At 36.0% G+C, this 22733-nt stretch overlaps 1 protein-coding gene and 1 long non-coding RNA gene across 2 annotated transcripts in view; both read right to left on the reverse strand.

Moving 5' to 3' along the window:
- The window catches only part of LOC119466969 (ADP-ribose glycohydrolase MACROD2-like), an 88010-nt gene that overhangs the window by 33622 nt on the left and 31655 nt on the right, over nt 1–22733 (reverse strand). The window lies entirely within an intron of this gene.
- Nucleotides 1468–10356, reverse strand: LOC108282626. The gene is made up of 3 exons (XR_001816503.2): nt 10311–10356; nt 3216–3314; nt 1468–1836 (listed from the first exon to the last, which is right to left on the reverse strand). It is a non-coding gene; the product is annotated as an uncharacterized LOC108282626 (long non-coding RNA).

The raw sequence follows: 22733 nt of genomic DNA on the forward strand, positions 1-22733 counted from the left end.
AAAAAAAAAAAAAAAAAAAAGAAATACAATGTTTCTTAGGATACTTTATGAATTATAACTTGCTTTTTTCACTTATTAAAATATCAGTTCTTAACGACAACAGACGGAACCAACTTAAGAGCTCCATAATGTTCCACTGCAACCATTCTCCCTCTTGATGTGTATTAAAGTTATCCCTAACTTTTTACTACTACAAGCAATGCAGTGATCAACATGCTTGTGCAAACCATGTCAGATTATATTAAAGTCACACCCTTACGTATACACATTCGCTCACATTTACTCTGTCCTGCCAGTAAGACAGCATTCAGAAGAGAACCTGATGTACAAGGGGGACTTTCAATCAAGAAATCCTCTTTGAAAATACATTTTTTATTATAGAGATATTATGTTCAAAATGCATCACAATTGTATCTAAATGACTGAAGAATGAGAAACAAATTGCAGAATTCTGTTGTTTTTTTTTTTAATAGACAGAGTCTCCCTCTGTCGCCCATGCTGGAGCGCAGTGGCGCAATCTCAGCTCATCGCAACCTCAGCGTCCTGGGTTGAAATTCTCCTGCCTCAGCCTCCTGAGAAGCTGGGATTACAGGCACCCACTACTATACCAGGCTAATTTTTTGTATTTTTAGTAGAGACAGGGTTTCACCATGTTGGCCAGGCTGCTTTCAAACCCCTGATTTCATGATCCGCCAACCTCCGCTCCCAAAGTGCTGGGATTACAGAGGCATGAGCCACCATGTCCGGCCCAGAATTATTATTATTAGCCTGGAGAGCTGAAACAATTATAGGTTGAAAAACAAAGTCTTCCTCTTATCTTCCACAGAAAAGTTACCTGAAAGAATATAATTACATACCAAAAAAAAATTTTTAATAAAAATTAAATTTAAAAAAAACCCACACAAACCGATTCGCAAGGTGCTTTCTATGTAACATAGTTACACTCTTATTAATTTCCAAGTATTAATTTACAATTTAGGATCAGGGTTTATATCAACACCAAGCTCAACATTTAACAGAAAATCAATATCCTTAATACTACAGCATATTAACTATGTAAAAATTTTTATTTTGACATATACACTAATATAAGATCTGTTAAGACCTCAAGGAAAACAAAAAAATTATATGATTATGTATCATTAAAAACATAGTTATTTAAGTGTAAAAAATAAAATCTAAGTTCCATCACAGTATCTATGGGAAAGAAAACTGAGAAAATTGACCACAAAAATGGATAGAAGTCATCATACTTCATCTTGAAAAATTAATATTTAGTGACAAAAACCCACAATGATTGTTTTTGAGCATTAAATAATTTTAAACTGCAAGTGAAGTACCTTACAGAGCCCTAGTGATAAACTGTAATTTTTAGGTTTTGGCAGATGCTATATATTTTCATTCATCCTTGGAAGCATTAATGAAATAGAAGCAAAAGTGCCATCATTCACAGAGGACAAAGAGCGGTTCTGATTGTGAGAAGAGTTTATGATAACTGCCCATGGCAGAGACATAATTCCTAGGACTGAAGCACCAGCTGTTTTACCACATTAAAAAAAGGCCAGCGTTTTTCCATCAAGATCCACAAAATTCAGTCATTCCTTAATTTACTCCCTTTTCAGTTCTCAACTTTCACTCTAGGAAGGTCTCTTAGAGATATATATACAACAAAAATGCATGCTTCTATCATCCTTTTTGCCTGTTTGCCTTCTCTCAAACAGTGTTTCTTTTTCCTTCTTCAACACAGATTCTTCTCAAAGAAGTCCTCAACGAGTCTTGATTCAAAATGGACTAGAAGACAAGATGGGATAAAAGGCTCTTTTCCTAGAGCCCAAGCTAGAAAAAAAAAAAAGAAGAGGAGAAAATAATACAAAAAATTATTTTAAAAAAAAAAAAAAAAAAAAAAAAAAAAAAAACTCTATACCATTATATGTTTCATTTCACTTACTTTACCTTGACCAATTTTATGCTGACTTATCTTTGTTTACTTCCACTTAACAATTGTTACAGAAGTTCCAACTGCTTTGTTTTTGAAAACAACTTCCCCCACATACTCATGCATACTTTTTATATTATAATTTAAAAAGGACAACAGAATTATCAATTATCACCAATACAACTGAAGATAGTGTTTCTAAAACTTCCAATAAGAGAATTTCTAGAAAACCTCTGAGAAATCCCCTGACATATGGTTTACCAAAAAAAAAAAAAAAAAAAAAAAAAAATTTTTTTTTTTTTTTTTTTTTTTTTTTTTTTTTGAGACAAAGTCTTGCTCTGTCACCAGGCTAGAGTGCAGTGGCACGATCTTGGCTCACTGCAATCTCAGCCTCCCGGGTTCAAGTGATTCTCCTGCCTCAGCCTCCCGAGTAGCTGGGACTACAGGCGCGTACAACCACGCCCGGCTAATTTTTTGTATTTTAGTAGAGACGGGGTTTCACCATGTTGGCCAGGATGGTCTCGATCTCCTGACCTTGTGATCCATCCACCTAGGAGTCCCAAAGTGCTGGGATTACAGGCGTGAGCCACCATGCCCAGCCTCTGCTTGTAATTTTTTAAGCCGCAGTAGAGCTAGAGCTGTCCTGGAAGCCATTCTCTGAGCTCTTGGCACTTAAGTTTCTGGTATTCTAGAGAAAAATCAGGAACTTAAGACTTAGGGAGCATCAGTTAATTAACTACTTAATTAAAATGCATAGCAGTGTTAACATCTTCAAGCCTGAGAAATAAATCAGAATGTCAAATGGTTAAATAGCTAATTAACATAACCAAAGAAGAAATCATCAACAAGTTAGTTACAAATAAGATTTGTAAGCATATATTCAAAATATTTAAAATTTAGTACAATGCACAGATCTAAACATTTCCCATTGGTTTCTAAGAGTTATTGAGAGCTAATACTATTATGTCAGCATGCTGTGTATCTAAATGTTTCTGATGAATCATATTATCACATAAGTGAGTCTGCAATTCAAGAACTCTGATACAACTTATTTATGAAGATGACAGAAAAGTTGTCCAAGAACAGAAAAACAAAAAAGACAGAAAGACACTACTGTTCTCTCCTAATTCCTCTACCACCCTTGGAAAAGAAAACCACTGCTCTACTCCAACCCATCCATCTCCCTCCTCCCAACTCCCACCAACCCACTCTCTCCAGAAAGAGAACTATTTTATCCCATAAAAACACAGCAACCAAGTAAAATATGTAAGAAGAATACCTGAAAGATTTTCTTTCCATAACTTGTTCCAGGCAAGGATCCTCAGGCACTCTCTCCTATGCCATCCTCCACCACTTCTTCAACCATGAGAGATGCATCCTGAATGATGGTGGAGGGTTCAGAAGTTTATAGTAGATGTGGCATATTGAAACCAAGGATCATATCCATCTCCTCACAAACAGGATGAGCCTTTCAAGTGGTCCAGAATACCACTTCAAACCTCTGTGATTATACTTACACGTTACTATTCTGATACCAATCAGTTCCTACTCTCAGTTCAAAAATACCCACCAGGATATACCTCTTGAATATATTATTCTCCTTGTTTTTTCTCTTTACCATTCATTATTTTATTTATATGCTGACTCATTCCACAAAAGATGGATTCATACTATTCTTTATTAATAAACCAATATCTAGAATTTAAAGACACTCTTACTTTAAGTTATTCTTCCCATCTATATCATCTCTCACAAAATCCATGTGCAATAAGGGAATTATCAGTCACACCCCCACTCCCATCATACTTTGGGTAAAAGGGAAGGTTCAGAGAAATGTCTGAAAATATACTTCTGTGAGCGTCCAGGAATAATAGGGGAGGGAGATAGTTACTAAGAAGCAACAGAAAAGTACATGTTATTATATAAAAAAAAAAAAAAAACTATAGGCTTGAGATTATGAGTAAATTTAAATGGCTTATTTGGGTAAGGACTTCTACCCTCATGTTGCTCTTCTCCCTTCCTCTCCAACATAACTTTGAGTTCTTTCATTTTTTAAAATAAAAGTGTTATTTTCAAAATAACATTATATATTTAAAAATAATTCCTCTCTCACTCTTCCATCCTTTCCCCAAACGTAACCATTATTAGTACTTCATATCCTTTCACATTTGAATATGCATATACCTTTAACTGCAAATACCATACTATGCATACTGCTCTCACAATGTCCTTCTTCACTTAATATATCCTGACCATCTTTTCACAAGTATTTAAAAATCTCACTCATCTCTTTAATATTTATGTAACACACCATGGCATTAGGTACTGTGCTCTGTTATTTCTTTTCTCCCCTCCTCCTGTCTCCCCCTCCTCTAAAGATTAAAATACCTGGTTCCATGCCCCATGTCACTTAATCATTTGTTCATATTTTTTATCTTTAGCTTCTAGAATGTTTCTTCAACTTTACTTCTAAATCACTGATTCAATTTTCAGTACTTCTTTATTTTTTTAATTTTAACCATCAGATTTTTAGTTTCTGAGAACTTCACCTATTGCTTCTTTCAGAATAGCCTGATTTGGAGTTTTAGCTACCTTGTCCTCTGAAATCTGAGGATATAAATTACATTTAAGTTCAATGTATTTCTGGTATCATTCTCATTTTCCAGGGGTCAGGTTTTCCTTAGTTCACTTTCTATTTGGTATAGTTGGTTTTATGGTGATCCTTGATAGCCAAATTTGTGAACAGTATTCCAGAACAATCTAACTGGTCTGGGTTTCTCCTATACTTCTACAGTGTATGTCCCTCTCTGAAAGCATCTTCCCTGAATGGGAGAGCATATTTCACACTAAATGTGGGTGGAACACATCAAGCAGCATGTTTTAGAGTGTGTGCTCATAAAGCAGATTTACGGGCTGGAACCCCCAAGACTACCAATATAAGGAAGGCTTTACTTTTGAGATAGAGTGTTTCATGTATTACACACATACACAGCCATCTTTCCTTTCCTTCTTCCCATGAGTTACTGATAGAGTTATAGAGTTATCAGGCTCTTTCCAACTCCAACACATGTAACAGAACACTTCTCTAGAATCATCATATGCAGAACAGAAGCCATGACTCTATCCTTGAGAAAAATATCCTGCTACTATCATTCAGTATGAACGAGGAAGTGAGGAAGGGAAGAATCCAGCTACTACAGGCAGTTTTGGTTTTTGTTGTTGTTGTTGTTGTTGTTGTTGTTGTTGTTTGAGATGGAGTTTTGCTTGTCGCCCAGCCTAGAGTGCAGTGATGTGATGTTGGCTCACTGCAACTCCGCCCCCCAGGTTCAAGTGATTCTCCTGCCTCAGCCTCCCGATTAGCTGGGATGACAGGCACCCACCACCATGCCCAGCCAATTTTTATATTTTTAGTAGAGACAGGTTTCACCATATTGGCCAGGCTGCTCTTGAACTTCTGACCTCAGGTGATCCCTCTGCCTGGGCCTCCCAAAGTGCTGGGATTACAGGTGTGAGCCACCATGCCCAGCCTCGGTTTGTTATGTTTGTTTTTGTTGAGACAAAGTCTTGCTCTTGTCACCCAGGCTGGAGTACAGTGATGCAATCTCGGCTCACTGTAACCTCTGACTCCTGGATTCAAGTGATTCTCCTGCCTCAGCTTCCTAAGTAGCTGGGATTACAGGTGCTCGCCACCAGGCCTGGCTAAGTTTTGTATTTTTTTTTTTTTAGTAGAGACAGGGTTCCACCATGTTGGCAAAGTGAATACAAACTCCTGACCTCAGGAGACCTACCCAGATTGGCCTCCCAAAGTGCTGGGATTACAGGTGTGGGCCACTGTGCCCAGCCTACAGGCAGTTTTTAAATTAATTACTCTGATGATCACATCACCACCTCCCATCCACTCCAGTTCTTTCAAAGTGTTAACACAAATAAGAGTTCTTTGAGGTCCACTGAACTTCAGGAAGTTTTCACTTTCAGTTGTGGTCTTCTCTGCTCTTATTCTTCTGCCTCTATCAGTCCATCTACTTTCTATCATCAGGGAATTCCCCCAAGTTTGCTGCACCAATGTCACTCTTTCTTAATACCCAATGCTGTTACAGGCTTTTTTTCCTGTTTGTTTTTAAAGACATTTTTAGTTCTTTCAAACAGGTATGAGAAAGTTTGAGTTGATCATTTGCCTTCTTTTAAGAAAAGTCTCAAATTTTCAACACGTATTTCAGTCTGTATTTTGTCATAAACATCAAGAAGTATAAAATATTCATTCCTGTGCATAGAAACTCTTTGCATAGTATGCCATCCATAGTATTCTTTTACCTTCCCCTCTTTGCTCCACTCCCACTTGCTGTAGCACAGCTTGTATTAAGTTACCTAGAATTTTATTTCCCAGTTGTCATTTCTTTCATAAGCTCCATCATATCAGGAATATTTTCTCAAAAATTACATTATACTTCAAAGTACATTTTAAATAATTCTTTATATTTAACCTTAAATGTTACTGTTTGGGTTTTGGCTTGTTGTTTTTGTTCACAAATGCTTAACATAAACCTTTCGCTTTTTTGGTCCAGAATTCTCCATTCTGATTCATTTCATTTTGCTTAAATATTATAGGTTCACAGTCCTTCGGAAATAATATATTTTGCCTTTATCCTCAAAGAACAGTTTTGTTGCACAAAGGCCTTTAGGGCCATAATACTGAAACTGACCCAACAGTCCCACAGATAGCTTTTGTTTTGTTTTGTTTTGTGTGAGTGTGTTTAAATAAACATAGAAACTGATCCTCTGGTCTTGAAGCCTGAAAATTCTATTTGTTTTATCTGAGTTCCTTCCTAAGGAAATGACTTTCAGGCCTCCCCAAAAAAGTATCAAATAACTGAAACTCACCAGATCACCACAACCAGACAATGAGATAGATACCAGACTCCTCATTCATCATGATTGCTTCCTTGCCCCTCTCTAATTCCTGTTTTCTTGCATATTGCTACATTTCTTCCCTGCTATATAAGCCCCTAGTTTTAGTCTATCAGGGAGATGGATCTGAGACTGATCTCCTGTCTCCTCAGCAACACGGGATTAAAGCCTTCTTCTTTGGCAATAATCATTATCTCAGCAACTGACTTTCTGTGTAGTGAGCAACAGGACCTAGACAAAAACCCATGACATTCGTTAACAATACTTGTATCTCAGAATTCTACAGGAATGTTTCTACTGTTCCTTAGTATCCAGTGCAGCATTAAAAAAAAAAAAAAAATCATATGTCAATCTGATTGTTTGTTAGGGTATACCTGCTGTTTATCTGGGAACTTCATTTTCTTTTGATACTTGAAATTTTGAAGTTTTACAAATATTTGATTTTACAAAATGTGATTTTGTAGGCCTTATTTTAAGGGTTTTTTCAGCTTAGAACAAATTTATACTACCATTTTATTATCTACCTCTGCCACATGCAGTATAATTTTTTTTCTGGAATTCCTATTTCACACATACTGATATCCCAGATCTATTCTACAGGTCTCAAACTTTTCTCTCATAATGTTCAACTCTTTCTGCTGTATTTTCTGAGAAATTTCAATTTGTTTATATTGCCACTTCCATTTTAAAAATTTTTCTTTAAAATATTTTAGATTTACACAGGAGTATAAGACATTATTTAATAAACACCTTAGTGTTCACGACCTAGCTTAAAGAAAAAAAAAAAAAAGTATTATCTAGATAACAGAAATACCTTTCTTTTTCACTCCCAGGGTTTGGTGTTTATCATTTCCATGAATTTCTTTATATGTTTTTATATATGTGTATACTCATAAAATTATATACAATTGCTTTGTATTTTTAAGCTTCATATGAATATCATACTATATACTCTTCTGCAATTCGTCTTATATACTCAACATTGTATTTGTAAGGGTGTTCATTGAATATAGGCATTGTAATTCACTGATTTATTATAATTTCTAGTTCAAGATCCTTAGATATACCACAGTTTATTTACCCATTTTCCATTTGTTTGAGCTTATTAACATGGCTTCAAGTTTTTCATTCTTATATACAATATTCCTATGAATATCACTATCTTTGTTCTCTTTGTTTATTTAAGGCAGTGTTTTCCAAACTGCAGTTTGTAACCCATCAATAATATCACATTAGTGAGCCAGGAGCACAAACAGCTTAAAAAAAGAGAGAGAATGATGGGAGTCAAGGGGGAAAAAAAGGTGAACGAAGTGATGAGGCACAGAGACAGATCAAAGGTACTGCCTGTAGGAAGAATAAATTTTGTTTACCAAAAATGTGATCTCAGTTATATCATGGTGAAAACAGATCAACAAACAATGCTAAGATATATATGTATGCATGGGTAGAACTCCTGGATTACTGGAGAAATGTACACTAAAACCTACTAGACATTACCAAATTACTCTCAAAAGCAGTTGTTTATACTGCCACCAGCTCAGTTCCCATTGTTCCACATACTCACCAACACAATGTAGTCAGATTTTCATTTATCAACCTGATGTTGTCTGAAAAATCTATTTCAAAATCCTTGGTTTTGAATGATTTTGCCAATTACTATCTCTAGGATGACATTTGTTTTTCTAAGCATTTGATGGCCTAACTCTACCATCTCTACCATGTATTGTTATAGTTTAGAAGTCTGCTGCCAGTCTAATTTCTATAGCTTTGTAGATAATCTGTTTCTGGCTGCTAAAAAAAGGTTCTCTTAGTTTTCAGTATTATACAATTATTTTTCTTCCTCTGCATTAATCATACTTCTTCATTCTAATGAGTCCCATCCTTTAATTTTGGGACCTTCTCAGTCATTCTTTCTTTGGACACCAACTGTCAGTCCCTTCATTTTTCTTTTCTGAAATTCCAATTTCATATACATTAGACATTTATTCCTCTGACCCTAAACATCTCTTTCATGTTTCCATATCTGGGTTTTCTTCAAATCTGTCTTCAAGTTCATTAATTCTCTGTTCAACTGAGTTCAATCTACTTAACCCATTTAATATTTTTCAAGTTCATTATTATATTTTTAATTTCTAGAAGTGCTATTATTTTTCAGATCTACCTGGTATTTTTTTAACAGTATTTTGCTCCCTGCTGATGTTTTTAACTCCCCCCTCCCTTTTAATTCTTTTGAAACATTTTGTTCATTTATAGTCCATTGCCTTATCAAGTAATTTCAAAATCTCACATTCACAGAGGTCAAATTCTGCTATCTGTCTTTCCTGCTCACTCTTGTTCATGATTGCTGAGTTTCTCATATTTTTGTAATCTTGGAATATGAAAACACTTCATTTAGACTCTATCAATAGGCATATTTGAAGGAGCATCCCTCTGAAGAGAATTCACTTTTCTATTAGGTGCTTTGTAGCACTGCCAACATTTATTTGACTGCTTTTAAATAATTTTATCTGTCTCTAGTTTCCTAAACTATTCAGGTAGTATAAATTACAATCCCATACCCTCATGAAGTCAGACTAATGTTCAAAAGTTTTTAGTGGAAACTTTTCAGTCTCATACCAAAAGCCCAAGAGAAGAAAACTTCTCTGATGTCTTTATCATGGAAAATAAATTTAATTTTCTAGGCGCCCTTTCACTGAAGCCTTATTGTGAAAAATCCTGGCTTTATATGCAGTTGTGAAAGATAGACAGATGATACAGGTTTTCGCCCATGGTTCCGGTTTCGTAACACTCACAGTCCTTGTTATATACTGGCCTTCAGAAGCAGGCCTCAGAAGAAAGTCTCTCTGATGTTCTCTTGCCTTCGTTTCACCTGCTCCTTTTTCTCCCCAAGGCAAGAATCTTCCCCTGCCTTTCCATCTTGCAGCTGCCCATAAAGAAACTCTCTGACCTACATTGTCCAATTGCAGGTAACAATCAGAAGGGGTTCTCCCATACGCTGGAGAAATTAACAGTGCACAGAGAGGCTAAGAAGAATCTGAAATGGTCTTTCTAGGTTTTCCTACTCAGTCTGTTAGTATTAGCTCAGACCCTTTTTGTTCAGTCACATTTCTAGACAGTTGTCCATACTTCTTCAGTCATGCCTAACCAATGAAGTCTTCATAAAAGTAGCAACAGGACAGGCTTCTGAGAGCTTCCAGATAGCTGAAAACATAAAGGTTCCTGTAGGGTGACACACTCAGAGAAGGCATAGTTCTATGCCCCTTCCTATACCTTACCCTATCCATCTCTTCAGCTATATCCTTTGTGATATCCTTTACAATAAAAGGGTAAACGTATTTCCCTGGGTTCTGTAAGCCACTTCATCAACTTAAATGAAACCAAGGAAAAGATGTGGGATCCCTGATGTATAGCTGGTCAGTCAGAAGCACAGGTAAAACAACCTGGGGGAGCCAGGAACCGTGGCTCTCACCTGGAATCACAGCACTTTGGAAGCGCAAGGTGGGAGGACCTGCTTGAGCCTAAGAGTTTGAGACCAGTCTGGGCAACATGGTAAGACTTCATCTCTACAAAAAATTTAAAAATTAGTCAGGTGTGATGTGAACCTGTAGTCCCAGCTACTTGGGTGGGAGGATCACATGAGCCCAGAAAGTTGAGGCTGTAGTAACCTCTGTTCACACCACTGCACTCCAACCTGGGTGACAGAGCAAGATCCTGTCTCAAAAAAAGAAAAGAACCACCACCACCTGGGCTTGCAACTGGCATCACAAGTAGTGGGCAGTTTTGTGGGACTGAGCCCTCAACTTGTGGGATTTGATGCTGTCTTCAGGTAGGTAGTGTCAGGATTGAATTGGAGGAGCCACGCACAGTGGCTCACACGTATAATCCCAACACTTTAGGAGGATGAGATAGACAGATCACTTCAGGTAAGGAGTTCAAGACTAGCCTGGCCAACACAGTGAAATCCCATCTCTACTTAAAATACAAAAATTAACCAAGCATGGTAGCATGTGCCTGTATTGTATTCCCAGCTACTGAGGCTGAGGCAGAATAGCTTGAACCCAGGATGCGGAGGTTACAGGTTGCAGTGAGCCAAGATTGTGCCACTGTACTCCAGCCCGGGCAATAAAGCGAGACTCTGTCTCTAAAAGAAAAAACGGGGCCAGAAGCAGTGGCTCACACCTGTAATCCCAACATTTTGGGAAGCTGAGGCCAGTGGATTGAGAAGTCAGGAGATCAAGACCATCCTGGCTAACTGGGTGAAACCCTGTCACTACTAAAAATACAAAAAATTAGCCAGGCATGGTAGCACAAGCCTATAGTCTCAGCTACTTGGGAGGCTAAGGCAGGAGAATTGCTTTAACCCAGGAGGTGGAGGTTGCAGTGAGCCAAGATCGCACCACTGCGCTCCAGCTTGGTAACAAAGCAAGACTCCGTCTCAAAAAAAAAAAAAAAGAATTGAATTGGATGACACCAGCTGGTGTCTGCAGAACTGACTGCTCACTTGCTGGTGAGGAGAAATCCCACATATTTCAAGATCACAGACGTCTTCTGTGTTAATTGTTGAGTATAAGAATAGGAAAATGCACTTTGAGTATGTTTTTCCACTGCACGGTTCTCAATTCTAACTCTTCATCTAATGAAGGCTCAAAGATCTCTCTCCTCAAATTCATGTGGCCTTTAACTGCAAGCCTCTAGAGATCAACAAATGTTCTGAGAGCAGCTTTGGAATCAACTTAGTATTCTGGATCTTTTTTTTTTTTTTTTTGAGACAGAGTTTCGCTCTTGTTGCCCAGGTTGGAGTGCAATGGCACGATGTCAGCTCACAGCAATCTCTGCCTCCTGGGTTCAAGAGATTGTCCTGTCTCAGTCTCCCACGTAACTGGCATTATAGGCATGCACCACCACACCCTGCTAATTTTGTATTTTTAGTAGAGACAGGGTTTCTCCATGTTGGTCAGACTGGTCTCAAACTCCCAACCTCAGGTGATCCTCCCACCTTGACCTCCCAAAGTTCCGGGATTACAGTTCTACAACCTTCTCTACTTTTTGACTTTTTGGCAATGATATTTTTAATTGTCAAGAATTTCTTGTTCATTGTTCCTTTCTCAATACTGTATCTTCCTAATACTAACTAAAAATGTTGTTATTTTCTATATAAACTATTATCTCTGAGCAATTTGCTTTGCTTTAGTACAAGTCCTCCCTTTTACAGTTAAGTTTTCCTGTAATATCCAGTGTTTCTTCTTTGTCTTCGTCTTTTTAAATCCAGATTGTTCTGTACTGACGGCTGGTGCAAGTCACTGCTTTACTTCCCTCAAGAGTCTCCTCCATCTCCGTCAACCCCATAATGGAAGGCTATCAGATTTTATGAGTAGGCTTTGCCCTTAAATGTGGTTAAAAAAAAAAAAAAAAAAAGCAAGAGAGATTTTTCTTCAATATTCATCAGTTCTGCAGTATTCTAATCACCTTGATACTGCTCACAGGGCCATTTCTCTGCCCTAGCCCTGTCATCTCTAAGCTAGGTGAATTTGTAAGCAAGTCTACTTTTCTACTCAGAAACCAGATACTTTCCCTTATGTGTGGTACAAGCTGTTTTAATACTAATGGTTTTCAGTAACTTAATCTTGTCTGCCTTACATCTTTCTAGAAAGCCTGAATATTTTTTGGTTTATTGATTTCATATTTTCTTGTTTTCCAGAGCTGCTGTAGATGTTTTTCTAATTCCTACATTTCTTTCCCATTGCAATCTGGACTCATATTATCATATTTGCCATTTTTTATTATGGTATTTATCATATCATAGAAATTATATCCTCAAAACAAAAAATTTCCCCTCCAAAATAGCAAGGACAGAAAACTGATGGAGCACTTTGTTAGACAAGCCTCAAACATTTACTATCGCATATCCAGAATTTCCTGTTTATCAAGCAAAAAGAAAAACCAAAAAACTCTCAAACAATTTAATTTATACTTCCAGTTCATCTCCTACTTAAAGCACAAGAAACTTCAAGATACAAGTTCCTCTATCATAATTTATTTTGTTTTAAATATTCATCATTATAAAAGTAATTAGCCACATTATGAAAATTTGCAATCTAAACAGTTTTACAGATGAGGTAAATTAAACATGTTTGGATGAACAACGAATATAGTGACAAATCAGAAAACTCCAACTAAGAATCTGAAACCTGATAACGACACCAATTCTACCAACTGCCATTTTTCTTCTTCATTCAAGTCTAAATCACACTAAAACCAAAAGAACAAAGTATACTTTTTCTGACTTTTCTTATTTTTTAGGGAGGACAGAGTCTTGCTCTGTCACCCAGGCTGAAGTGCAGTGGCACAATCTCAGCTCACTGCAACCTCTGCCCCGCAGGGTTCCAGTGATTCTCCTGCCTCAGCCTCCTGGGTAGCTGGGATTAGAGGCATACACCACCTTGCCCAGATAATTTTTGTATTTTTAGTACAGACAGGGTTTCGCCATCTTGGCCAGGCTGGTCTCCAACTCCTGACCTCAGGTGATCTACCTGCCTTGGCCTCCCACGGTGCTAGGATTACATGTGTAAGCCACCTCGCCCAGCCTCTGACTTAACTTTCTACTAAAAGAAAATGTTTTATACTTCTCTCTGCTATTAGATGGCAAATTCCACAAAGAAAATACACTCCCGAATAGCATGCCCACTACAATCATGCGCCACACGACATTTCAATAACAGGCCACATATGCAACAGTGTTCCCATAATGTCATAACGAAGCCGAAAAATTCCTATTGCCTAGTGACGCTGTAGCTGTCATAATGTCATAGCACAATTATTTATTTTCTTTTACAAATGTAGTACAGCCTAAGTGTAGTGGTTATAAAATCTTATAAGTAACATCCTAGGCCTTCACATTCACTCACCACTCATTCACTGACTCACTCAGAGCAACTTTCAGTCCTGAAAGCTAACTGCCCTAAACAAGTATACCGTTTTGGGGTGGGAGGGGGGTGAGGGACAAAATATTACACATTGGGTACAGTGTACACTGCTCAGGTGATGGGTGCACCAAAAACTCAGAAATCACCACTAAAGAACTTATTATTCATGTAACCAAACACCTGTTCCCCAAAAACTTCTTGAAATAATATTTTAAAAAGAAAAGATTAAGCTAAAAAAACATTGTACCATTTTTTCTTTTATACCATATTTTTACTGTACTTTTTCTATGTTTAGATACACAAATACTACTGTGTTAGAACTGCTTACAGTACTCAGTATAGTAACATGCTGTATAGGTTTGTAGCCTGGGACTAACAGGCTATGCTATATATAACCATACACCCTAGGTGTGTGATAGATGGCTAAACCATCTCAATTTGTGGTAAATTAACACTCTACCATGTTCGTACAATGACTAAATCACCTAACCACACATTTCTCAAAATGTAACCCTGTTGTTAGCAACACATGACTGTACTTAATTTGCTATCCCCACAATTACCCTATTGAAAGGTTCCCCAGATACCCTCCTAAACCCTACCTTCTTTCTGAAGTCACTGAAATAAAAAAGTATTGTGCCACAATTTCCATCTGGATACTCCAAAGAATACATTTATGTCACTCTACAAATCAAATATTCTTGTTTTAATGGTCATACTTAATAATAAAAAACAGATGGCAAATTCAATCCCTAAGCTCAGTATTTAGAATGAAACAAAAGAAAATTATATCAATATTGCTTATACATGCCAACCTAAAAAACACACTGGCTATACAGGTTTCCCAACTTATAACCTTTTAATGTCTTTACCAGAATGTTTTGTAATGTTAAAAAAAACTAAAAATCTACCACCAGCTTTCCCTGCACAGGCCTGAACATTATGAATATAATGAACATTTGTAAACTGAAGAAGCAAGCTATTTAAAGGAGTATCACAATCAATCCTGTTATAAATTAATAACCCCAAATAAATCTGCATTTTACTAAGGATTTATTTAAAAGTGGGGTTTGTTAAGATGAAAAAAAAAATTAAAACATAGGATTTAAGGCAAGATGTGCCTTTGGTAACATCATTTTTTTCAGTAACCCAGCAAGGTTTTGTTTTTGTTTACTATTTTGGTATGATACGTTCACTAATCTCACAATTTTCCAAGATACAAAGTTTTCCATGGAATGAATTAATACAACCTTCATGGTCTCTAGGATGGTCAACCACTATATAAGTGAAATTCTTTGCGCCTCTTAAGAATCATTTAGTTTCAATATAAAAAAATTTTTCAATGCTGAAAAAGTAAAGTACTTCATATTTCCACCCTTATCAACCTTTAACTAGAAATGGTGCTTTAAAAGAGTAATACTTTTATGTGTAGCTTCCCATACTCCCTGGTAAAAACACATACATACCCTAATATTCCAGTTTGAGAAGCAAGTTCATAGAGCATGCTGATAAAATTTCTAAAATGCAGTTTGTGTTCAACATGGCCCATCCTACCAACTTAAAAAAAATGGTGACTGGTTCTAAGAGAGCAATTTTTTTTTAACTTTTAACAGATCTTAAGTGCAGATTTGGAAACCAGTAGAATTACAAGGAAATGTGAATGAATGAATGGCTCCTGGTTTTTTAATGGTGTCAATTTATATTCAATATACGTACACTTGCTGAGACAAAGGCTTCTCCTTCACAATATTCAGTGATTACTAGCAATTCCATTATATACAACAACTTTACCTTTTCTAATAGCTTGTTAAAAACATCGTGGCATTATGAATTATAAACCATAAAAACTATATAATGCACAGTATAAAATACCACCTTTCCAAAAATCAAATATAATTTGTAGTAAACACAAAACACATAAACACACCAACAATGCTTTCAGGAAATAAAAGGCAGCATTAACGAACGTTATAAAGATAGAAGGTCTGAGTTCAAATCACAACTTTTCCACTCAACAGCAGTATGACCTTGGGCAAGTTTGCTAACTTCTCTGTGCCTGTTTCCTAATTTGTAAAAAGAAATAATAATTGTACTTACTTCATAAGGTTATTGTAGTGATTAAATAAGTTAATATTTGTAAAACACTTACGCTTAGAACTATGAGTTTTACAAATAGGTCTGGCACACAAGTGCTTTATTTGTCTAATAAACAGAAAGAATCTTTTCTTTTGAGGCAAAGTCTCGTCAAGGCTGGAGTGCAGTGGCACGATCTCAGTCCACTGCAACCTCCGCCTCCTGGGTTCAAGCAATCCTCCTGCCTCAGCCCTCAAGTAGCTGGGATTACAGGTGCCTGCCACCATGCCTGGCTAATTTTTGTATTTTTAGTAGAAATGGGTTTTCTCCATGTCGACCAGTCTGGTCTTGAACTCCTGACGTGAAGTGATCCACCTGCCTCAGCCTCCGAAAGCGCTGGGATTACAGGTGTGAGCCATCTGCACCCAGCTTTTTTTTTTTTTTTTTTAAATTGAGACAGTATCTCGCTCTCAGGCTGCAGTGCAGTGGCAAAATCACGGCTCATGCCACCTCACGCTTCTGGCCTCCATCAGTCCGCCCACCTCAACCTCCTAAGTAGCTGAGACTACAGGCTCGAACCACCACGCTGGGCTATTTTCTTGGGTTTTCTTTTTTCTTTTTTTTTGTAGAGACAGGGTTTCACCCTGTTGCGTAGGCCGGTCTGGAAATTCTAGGCTAAAACCATCCACACACCTCAGCCTCCCAAAGTGCTGGAGTTACAGGCATGAGCCACTGCATCTGGTTAGGAACAATCTCTTAATTCCAAGGGAGTATTTCCCTTTATCGCTAACCTCAGCAGAGGTTGCAGTGAGCCGAGATTGCACCACTGCACTCCAGCCTGGATGACAAAGCATGGGGAAAAAAAGTAATCAACACATATTTACTAAGTGGATACCAACATATAGTAACTGCGCTAACTATACAGAATCCTCTTAAATAAAAGCTGAAGTCTAAAATAAAAGGCAAAGTTACCTTAGTAAGCCATGAAGATTACAGTGAACCTCCCTCCCAACACAAAATTGATTTTCTATGAGATGCATATAACATCTCTCTTGAGAAAATATTCTTTGTACTTATTAAGAGAAACCACAAGAAAACACCCTGAGATGCTTGTTAACAGTGCAGATTCCTGGGTCCTAATTAATACCTACTGAACCAGAATATGCAGGAATTTGTATGTTTCATAAACACTGAAGTTCAAGTACATTAAGCAAAAATGTACTGATAACCCAATAGATTCCAAGCATTGTGCTAGGAATGGGAGACTACTAAAATGTTAGCTTCAGTAAATCTCACTTGGGAAGACAAGTAAAGGCTATTTAACCTCACACACAATTCAAAAGGCAGAAATTGTGCCTTATTCATTATTAAATCACTAGAGTCTGCTATCTTAATGGTGTATTTCAAAAATGGGCAGGTAATTAACAATTTTGTTTATCTATACTACTTTACCCCTCCATTTCCCTAAATAATTTTGGGAACTGACAGAAAAGAAGTGTAAAGGTTTGAATAAGCTTTCTTTATATTATGCTGATGAAACATATACATTATTATTCAGATCAGCCATTCTGAAAAATTCAGAGCAAAAAATTTTCCACAAATTCAGAAGCCATACCCCGGTGTAAAAACATCCATAAGCACTTGAAAATAACTCAACAAATGGCAACCTGTCATATGATGATACTTTAATATGTGGGCTCTGATATTTTATATATCGCTTAGTAACTTATAGAAATTTTACATTATAGGTTAATAATTATCCTTACTATGTAAATGGAAGAATTAAGAATACAATGGTTGCACAAGACCACATACTGATATAAAAGTTAGGTATCTTTACCTTCTTGTTAGTGTCTAATTACTAAGCTACTTTCCCTGAAAATAAGTTCTCCTAAACAGTAAAATAACTATCATATTAATTAACACATGAATAAATCTCACAGAAGAACAAAATGTATTACATTAAAGTCAAGGCAAGAATGCCTGCTATGAGCACTATTCTTTAACACTGTACTGGTGACCTTAGCTAATACAAAAGAAAAGAAAAAGAAATAGGAGGTACAAAGCCACAAAAGTATTTGCAGAAGCTTTTATCATCTATTTATAAAGCCCAAGAGTATGCCTTAAAGGCTGTGATCAATAACAGAGTTCAAGACCAGTATTTAAAAATCAACTTACTTATACCTGAGCAATAACCAATCAGAAAATTACATGGTAAAAATGATCGTATTCATGTTTTTAAAATCTATTAAATAAATCCCCAGCAATAAGCTTAACCAAAATTCGTAAGATCAAGAAGTAAAAAATTATAAAACATATCTGAGCACATAAAAATGTAAAACTGTGTATAAAATGTATACATACATATCATTAAGACAATAAGTAAAATGAAAAAAAAACCTGCAATAACATATGACTAAAGGTAATTATCTTAATGTACAATGAACTCTTGGGAGTTCACTAAGAAAAACATTTTTTTTTAAATGGGCAAATGATGTGAGGAAACAATTCATTAAACGAATAGGCAACCCATTTAGAACAGTGCCTACTTCATGGTAGGTGCTCAATAAATGTTAGCTGCTGTTATAATAAATGGCTGATGAATGTTAAAATAGGTTTAATCTCAGTCATGATTTTAAAAATATCAAAACATTCAGACTGGCAAAATTAAGCAGTTGATATAATCCAGTGTTGGTGCTAAGAAATATGCATTTGCATACACTAAAAGTGGGAATATATTGAAACAGGTTTGTTCCATGAAAAAAAAAAAAAGTGAGAATATAATGTTGGTTCAACATTTTTAAAGTGGAAACTAAAAACGTCTGTCAATTTGAAATTGCATACCCTAGCAATTCCATGGCTGGCAATTATTCTTACAGATATAAACAAACACAAGAATACAAAAATAAATCAATAAGAACACACTGTATAATATTAGCTATACTAGCAAAATGAAAATTATAATTGAAATGCCTATGAATAAGGGGTGATTAAATAAAACCACAGTACTTCCATACAATCATAGATGATGAAGCCTTTAAAAATAGGTGAGGTAGATCAATAGAATTTCTTATTAAATGATTTCCATGATAGATTACAAAGTGGAAAAAATAAAAGATACAGAAGCGTGATGAATATCAGAGCATGATTCTGTGTGATAAAAGGGAAGGAAGGGTAAATTCTAAATACACATTTATAGAAATAGATTTTTCTGGAATATAGCAATAAATCAAGAATAGAGTGCTTGATTGAATAAGGTCATGAAGCACGCACACACTTATACATGAATACTAATGGTGGTTATGGATTTGGAATGTCAGCATGAAAGAAGGACTTATATTTCTTTTTATGCTCTTCTGCACTGTCGTATGACTCTTTCTCCAAGTGCACGTACCATGTTCATAAATTTTTTTGGGAAATATATATCCTTGTCTTGGAACACTCAACACTGTAAAGATATCAACCCTTTCAAAATTTGAAAGAATGTTTTAATAGAATATGAATAGAATGCTATGAATATTCTATGAATAGAATAGAATCTACAATCAGTCTGGAAAAGTGTATCAAAATAGCCATGACAAATCTAAAAGAGAAAGATGAGAGGGGATTTTTCCAAAAGTATCAAAATATATAAAGAAACTATACTAACTGTAACAGTAACATACTGACACAAGAGTTAATAAACAGATCGCAAGGGGAATAATGAAATAAATAATCTAGAAAAAAATTTCAAAATTTTAATATATGACTAATAAGTGAGGATAACTAGATATCTGAGGGAAAAAAACTAAGACAACCTACCTCCTACCACACAAAAAGAAATTCAAAACAGAAAATAAACCAAAAGTTTTTTAAAAAGTAAGCTTTTGAAGAAATTTAAACTACAGTTTCTTTCTATAAATATAAGAATAGAGTCAATTTAGTAAAGAGACGGTTTTTTAAAACAGGTGACTAAGGCGAGCAGATCACGAGGTCAGGAGTTTGAAACCAGCCTAGCCAGCATGGTGAAACCCCGTCTCTACTAAAAAATATAAAAAATTAGCCAGGCATGGTGGCGTATGCCTGTAGTCCCAGCTACTTGAGAGGCTGAAGCAGGAGAATTGCTTGAATCCAGCAGGCGGAGGATGCAGTAAGTCAAGATCATGCCACCGTACTCTGGCCTGGGACACAGTGAGATTCTGTCCCCCGCCCAAAAAAAACAAACAGGTGACTAAAATTAAAAATTGTGCTAATAACAAGATAGAATAAATGACTAGAACAGCAATCATTATAAAAGCTAGCACTTACTAAGGATTAGAGAGTTGTATACTGTTTGTAATTAATAATTTATTTAATCCTCACAATAATCTCCTGAGGTGTACCACCACTAATCCCACTTTCCCAATTAAGAAATTGAGGTACAAAGATTAGGCACACTCCCAAAGAAGTGGCAGAGCTAGAATTTAGCCTGTCTGGTGTAAGTCTGTATTCTCAATCACTATAGTGCTTCCACAGCCAACTTACACAGTGTTCAACAACAAACTTAAAAATACTGTAACATAAACAAAGTTAAGACACAAAAACAGACAATGCAATAGAAATTTAAATGGCTAAGAAATTAATGTTAAGAAATGCAAATAGTAACAACAAGGCATTACAAGTTTTTATCCCCCACTGGCAAATATTTCAGGGGTTAATTGTACCTTTTGTTGGCAAAGTTATGAGAAACAGGTACTCATATAATCCTGATGCGGGTATAAATTTTGGCCATTCTGAAGGGTCATTTGGAAGTTTTACTGAAGTGTTAAATATGCACTGCCTGCAACCCAACAACTTCATTTTTAGGAATCTGTCTCACAAAAAATCCTCACACATATACACAAGGATAACAAACATATTCACTGCAACCTTGCTTGCAATTGTGGAAAAGAACTAATAGTTCATTAAAGATAAAATAATTTATTGTAAATAAATTTAAATAAGTTATAGTAAAACATATGCAGCCATTTAAAAATAACAAGATCATCAAAATATAGTTTTAAGTGAGAAAAACCAAGCCCCAAAGCACCATGTACAATAATAAATGTTTATACTAAAAGCTAACAAAATACTACATTATAAGTAAATGTACCAATAGCATATTTGTAAGAGCATAAGAGGCAGCATGACCAAGAGCACAGGCTCTAATGCCAGACTGTCTGGGTTAACCACACATTTAGTTAACCTCTCTGAGCCACAATTCCCTGTATTATTACTTACTTCATAGGGCTTTTGCCTCTTCATATAAACTCTCTTCTATTTGTTAATTCTTCGAACAATGTCTGGCACAATGTTGCATTAAATAAACTAAAAATGCATAAAGGTGTGGAAAGATAATCACCTAATTTTTAACAGTATTTACTCCTTAGGAATTGGGTGTTTAGGGAAGGAGAAGCTATCATTTTTTAACTGCATGTTTCCATCACTTTGCAATGCTTTGTAATGACCACGCTTTCGTGTATTTCTTTATTTTATAAAAATACAACAAAATATAAATATAGTTGAAAATGTATAGCAGTGATCACCTCTACTGCTTTTCAGAACCGTTATGTCATCACACAACATAAATCAATGCCCAGAATAAAAATTAGATTTGCCATTTTAACATATCATTTAAAGTATCTGTAATTAATACAACCAACATTTAAAGTTACTTGTTGTTTACTTATAACTGATTAGAATCCATTTTAAGAAATAATTACTGAGTCTCAAATTGCTAACATTAATTTATAGATACAATTCAGATGTCAGCATATTTAAGCAATTTTTCATTGTCAAAGTAAGCATCCAAGCCATATGCACACTGAGATACTACACACTGTACTTACTTTTAAATAAGAAGTGCTTCATATAGCCTGTTAGAAATAAAACCAGAGAAATCTAGAAAGATCTGTCTCAGAGAGAGAGAGATATGCATGAAACATTTAAGAGAATGTTACAACCCTATTTAGAAAAAAATACATGTTTTATGCAATATAAAAGAGTCATATTTATCCAATCATAGCATTCCATGAACATAGTTAAGCTGTCTTTAAAATCCCAGGCTAGAGCTGTTAGCAAGTTATATATAGCCAAAACTAAATTAGGAGTGTTAACTTCACTATGTCTGGTGAACTAAAAAGCAAATCATGGATAACCTGGTATCTAAATTTGCGTATGTGGAAGAAAATAAGAAAAAGATATATCTATGCCTATCTCTCTTCCTGAAAGTTGGCTGTCCTTCATTGATTTAATTTACTCCCCAAAAGTATACAAAGAATCCTGGTAAGGACCATTTGAGCTACTAACAGAAAGATCAGAAAATTCTTCATTCAGCTGATTAAGTACTGGTAATTCCAAAGAGACTGACCATAAGTCCTGTGGAGGGAGGAAGGGAAAGAAGGTGAGCCACTTCCTTAAAACCTTTTTTTGATTAAAAATAAAATTCTGGCTCAAGCCTGTAATCCCAACACTTTATGGGCAGATCGCCTGAGGTCAGGAGTTCAAGATCAGCCTGGCCAACATGGCAAAACCCTGTCTCTACTAAAAATACAAAAATTAGCTGGGCATGGTAGTGTGTGTCTGTAATCCTAGCTACTCAGGGGCTGGAGAATTGCTTGAACCCGAGAGGCAGAGGTTACAGTGAGCTGAAATCACATCACTGCACTCCAATTTGGGTGTCACAGCAAGACTCCACCTCAAAAAAAAAAATTAAAATTAAAAAGTAAAACTTATAATGACCTTTTCACCAACTAGACCCTGAAAGAACCAAAACTTAACAGAGTATAGGATGGGCATGGTAACTCATGCCTATAACCACTCTGGAAGGCTGAGGCAGGTGAATGGTTTGAGCCCAGGCATTTGAGACCAGCCTGCATCATAGCAAGATCCCATCTCTA

The sequence above is a fragment of the Cebus imitator genome, unplaced genomic scaffold (genome assembly GCF_001604975.1).
Source record: "Cebus imitator isolate Cc_AM_T3 unplaced genomic scaffold, Cebus_imitator-1.0 Scaffold246, whole genome shotgun sequence".
Classification (NCBI taxonomy): domain Eukaryota; kingdom Metazoa; phylum Chordata; class Mammalia; order Primates; family Cebidae; genus Cebus; species Cebus imitator.